The 5294-nt window shown below is 36.4% G+C and overlaps 1 non-coding gene across 1 annotated transcript; it reads left to right on the plus strand.

The window, feature by feature from the left end:
• The first annotated feature begins 4897 nt into the window (after positions 1-4897).
• On the plus strand, positions 4898-4962 carry LOC116885097. Its single transcript, XR_004385964.1, has one exon. It is a non-coding gene; the product is annotated as a U7 small nuclear RNA (small nuclear RNA).
• Positions 4963-5294: the final 332 nt, after the last annotated feature.

The raw sequence follows: 5294 nt of genomic DNA on the forward strand, positions 1-5294 counted from the left end.
CTGATCAGATGAAATCTGGAAATCTATGTTTAATTCATTTTGGAAATGTATTCCATATGTATCTGTGCAAAGTATCTTTTCCTTTTCTTCCTCTCTGTTTCACAAAGAGTAAACCTCATAGCCAGTGAGCCCTAGCAATAAATTCTTTACCTAACCACCCTGCTGTTAGCAACAAGTGTCAGTAGATCCAGAGGCTGGACTCAGAGTAACTTAAAGTCAAAATAGGCATACATTTTTATAGAAAGCAACCCTACTCTCTCACAAGACCAAGTTTTGGGATGATTTGGAAGGAGAAAATCAAAGGGGGAAAAGGATGTAGTTATAATTTCAAAACCTAAAAGAAATAAATTGAGAGAGCTAACTTTCTAGTATGCCAAGAATAACTCAATACCATGTTCTAGTAAGGTAGAAGCAGTAAGAGAAGGGTTGGAGTGAAAGGAAAAGAGAAAAGAAGAGGGGAAGGATGCAAGCACAGGTTAGAGCAGCAGTTCTTGGTTCCCAGCCTTTGGGTTGCCCCTTTGGGGGTTGAATAACCCTCTCAGAAGGGTTGCAGAAGGCTATCTGAAAATACATTTTTACATTAATATTCATAACAATAGGAAAGTCATAGTTATGAAATAGCAGAAAATAATTTTATGGTTGGAGGTCATCACAACACGAGTATTAAAGAATCACATCTTTGGGAAGATTGAGAACCACTGGGTTAGAAAACATGAAGATAGGGAATATGGTGGATTCCTTTAGCTTATGGCCTCTTCTTTGCAGTTTATGTCGTGACCATCATTTCTCACCACCATGAAAAACCACACACTATATGGAGAAAGCAATAAAAGCATAAAGAGGCTAAAGTTAAAATTTTATTCAAAAGGATAAGGAAAAGGATGTGGGTCTAGTAAATCATGGTTAGAGTTACAGGAGGAAGAAAAGATAACCAGTGATTATGAAAGAGGTATCTCAAAACATTTTGTCTTTAATGCATACTGATTTTACATAGTCATTTTCCACTAACATACAACTTATAATTTAATCTTACCTGATGACTGCTAAACTATGCCTAGTTCCGGAAACTTCTAGCCTTCAAACAATCAATCTAGGCTTAGAATGTTTTCAGCCTCTGAAACTTAATGCTGACTATGCTCACTTTTTCTTGTTTCTGAGATCTGACTGGTTCAACTCAGCTGTTCTGATTTAAACTCCTCTCCAAGCTGACTGATTCTATCCAGCATCTCTCAGTCTCTCCTAAATTGCTCTGCTTGGCTTCAAACTAACTCTGGCAATCGTTCTAACCATCTCCATTCTTCTCATTCTCTGGCTCATCCTGTCTTCATCTGTGCTTAGCTTGTGCTCTCTCTGCAACCTGTTTCTATACAACTATCCTTGTAAAATTGCCTTCCTTTTCCTTGCCCTCCCCGCCCACCGTGGTGCTCTCTTACGTAGCCTCTTTTTTTTTTCTGCTCTCGTGAGAGTTTGGCCTATCCTATCTATCAAATATTTCTCCAATTCATAACTTTTTCTGACATTTAACTCATCATTTTCAAACATGGCTGGTTCCTTCCACAAACTAATTTTACCTTCATTGTTTGGGATTAAAGGCATGTGTTAAGGGAACGTCTGTATTCCAGCCCGATGAATTAAAAGTGTATGCTAAGGGCTGAGCCACAACACAACTAGAGAAAGGGTTTTTCAATACACAACACAATCTTGGGGGTTCACAGTGTGATCAAATATCCTACAACACTGTTTCCAAGAGGAGCTGAAGTGCTAAATTGAGGTAAGAGCAACAGCTAACACTGACAAAATAGAACAAGATGTTAGTAGTTGATTCCAGGAAATAGTAACTTTCATCATAACCAATGAAAGAGGAATGAAATTATTGAGATGTTTGAAGTTAAAAATGAATGAACACTAGTTTGCTGACCTGTATTCATGTTGTTCTTCATGTTTTAGCAATGTCTTCATTTTCCATATAGTGGAGATAGCACTTCTGAGTGCTGCTTTGGTAGGGCCAATTCCTCTGAGGTCCCAGCCTATATATTCCAGCTAGAACATCAGACAATAATGAGAACAATTACAAATGGTTCTTGAGTATCTGAAATTGAAAAATATCTCAAATGATTGCTGCTTGCTGCTGTGATTTCTATCTCAACATTTATCTTATGGCATTGAACTTTGTAGGTTTACATTTGAATATACCTCCCTACACAAAAACCTCTGGTTGGAAAGAAGTCAAGTATATTCTAACATTTAACAAAAAAGTTAGTAAGTAATAAATTTTAAGTAAACTGATCTACTCGTAGGGCTCGATTCAGTCCTGGGTCTTCTGAGACAATGATCTCATTAGACACTCTCCCCATCTGTGTCCCTGTGTGAACCTACAGACAGGCTCTTTCTTTAAGATTTCTTTTTCATTCCACCTGAGACACTTACCACATTTTTCTCATAGATAAATGTGAATTTTAGTCTATCATTATTCTCACAATCTTAAAAGCAGCAGGGTGTAAATTAATGAGATTTTCCCAAAATAGATTTAGAGAGAAGGAAGGATTTCTGTGCCATCCAAATAAAGACTTGCTAAAAAACTGGATGTTAGTTTAATTAATGTTCTGTTAGTTTAATCAAAGTGTCTCTCACATTCATCATTTTCTGATGATATGCAAGTTTTGAAGAAAATTCACATTTTGACACCAGAAGGCATAAAAATCTAAGGTCAAAATTAGCTAAACTGTAACAATGAGGTGATAATTGCCAAGTGTAAAGAAGCAGCAACAATGCTTTTAGCCCAACAGTAACACATTGAGTGTTAACTGGGCACAATTTGTCTTGTCTCTAATACTTTCCATCTGTTTAAGAAGTTATTTTTTCATCTTTTGAATTTTTTTCTGAAAAATTTAGACATTTTACATTAATCAAGTTTATATATTGCAATGTCAGTTCCAAACCACATGAGTCTGTTTGGCAGAAAACCATTTTATCTATCTTCTGGTAAAAAAAAATTATCAGAATAAATGTAGCCAATGGATATTATAGCTGTAAGTTATAATCTTAGCTGTGACCATTTTTTTTCATAAGAGGCTGATGGTTCAAACATTTGCTCATGAATATTAGATGTCATGCAAAGATTTATAAAGAGTCAATTATGGAGTCTGCTTTCTTGACAATGAAATGTGGGTCTCAGTATTCTTTGAATTTTCCAAGGGATACTCTTTGATATACAAGCTTGAAAATAATTTTCTTTTTAGAGTTTAACCCTTACAAACAATTGTTTTATCTCTAAATTCTTGCATGAATGGTTGACCTGAGAAGGAACACATTGCAATAAATAATGGTTGAATAGAGAAAAAAATATCTGTTCAAAATTAGATGATTCTTCTTTTCCTATTTACTATGGAACAATCATTCTTCATTGCTAATATCTAAGTCATTTTTATCAGTATATAACATATAATATATGATTAATTATGTAATCTAACAAATGTAAATAATAAATCCAAACTTGTATATCCTTCAAAGTGAATTAATTGTACTTAAAATATATTCACTATTACCTTCTTTTTTAAATTTTTTTTTAGATATATTTCTTTACTTACATTTCAAATATTATTCCCCTCCCCGGTTTCCTGTCCATAAGCCTCCATCCCTCCCCTCCCCCTCCCCCATACAGGTATTCCCCTCACACATCCCCCTTACTGCCCCCCCCATATTCCCCTGCACTGGGGGTCCAACCTTAGCAGGACCAAGGGTTTCCCCTTCCACTGGTGCCCCAACAAGGCTATTCTCTGCTACATATGCAGTTGGAGCCCTGGGTCAGTCCATGTATAGTCTTTTGGTAGTGGTTTAGTCCCTGGAAGCTCTAGTTGGTTGGCATTGTTGTTCTTATGGGGTTGCAAGCTCCTTCAACTCTTCCAATACTTCCTCTAATTCCCCCCAAGGGGGTCCTGTTCTCAGTTCGGTAGTTTGCTGCTAGCATTGACCTCTGTATTGGACATTTTCTGGATATGTCTCTCAGGAGAGATTTATATCCGGCTAAGACTTTTTCAATGGAGTTTTACTTTTGAATTGCATACACATGGAAGGTAAAAACATTTCATCTTACATATGTTTCTTTTTAGACAAAATGATTAAATAATTTGGAAATCCTATTATTGAATATTTCAATTTTATAAACAAGCATTAAGAGAAAACAAGTCTGCTTGGGTCCTGCATAGCCATGTGGATGCAATGGTGTGACACAGTTCCTGCCCCTGGAGCAGAGCTAACAGGTGTAGGCTTTACAAGTGTTATCAGTTAGTAGGCATAGGGATTCTTTGTATAATAATGTACATACCTTCAGGCCAGCCCTCAAGGCTGTGGGAAAGAATTCTAAAAACATGAGTTCAAAAATATGTAAAGAGTATTTCTCAACTAAGGATGCAATATGGATAATATAAGGGGCTCCATGGTCCTAAAAGAATAGAGGCAGCAGCACTATGAGTCAGCTTGTCAGAAAGATATTAAGGAAAAAGATAAAGAGATTTATGGAGTAGTAATCCCAGGGCTAGATCTCACACTGCTAAATTTATTGTTTGTGCTTACAAAGGCAGGCAGTTTCCTGAGTTCAAGGTCAACCTGAGACAAAGCAAGTTTAGGTTCAAGCATGGTAAAAATTGTAAAATCAGGACTGGATCCTACCCAAATAAACTAATTTTTTGTGCTTACAAAGGCAGGCAGATCTCTCAATTAATTTGCAATCTTTAAACAAAATGTATTTGCAGTCTTTTCCTAGGAATCAAGTGGCTAAGGTCATAAAATGATGATTCATGGGATAATCAAAAGGGAACCTGGAGTAAATGACTCAATTAATATGTAAATAAAGATTTCACTTTGGTCTGTAATCGAGAGCTACCCAGAGAGAACTACTTAATGAACACAGCTTTTTTAGAATTTTTTCTAGCAGGATTTCTGATTTTGGTCAGAAAATCCAAAAGCCATCCTAAAGAGGGGTTACAGCTCTTTTAGATTTTTTTCCAGCAGCTTCTCTGACTTTAGTCAGAAAAATTCAAGAATATTTTTTCTAGCAGCTCTTCTGACTTTGGTCAGAAAACTCATGAGATATCCAGAGAAATTTTAGAATTTTTTTTTCCATGAGAGAACTGTCTCTAGCAGAAAGCTGTCTCAAGCACAAAACTATCTCAAGCAGGCTACAGAGCCAAGAGCTATTTACAGAGCTGTCTGGAGAGCCATCTCAAGCAGAAAACTGAGCTGTCAGCTTGTATCCATGAATGACTTTCGAGTCATTTTTTCCACTGCTCCCAAAT

Source organism: Rattus rattus, chromosome 15 (assembly GCF_011064425.1).
Source record: "Rattus rattus isolate New Zealand chromosome 15, Rrattus_CSIRO_v1, whole genome shotgun sequence".
In the NCBI taxonomy this organism is placed as follows: Eukaryota; Metazoa; Chordata; class Mammalia; order Rodentia; family Muridae; genus Rattus; species Rattus rattus.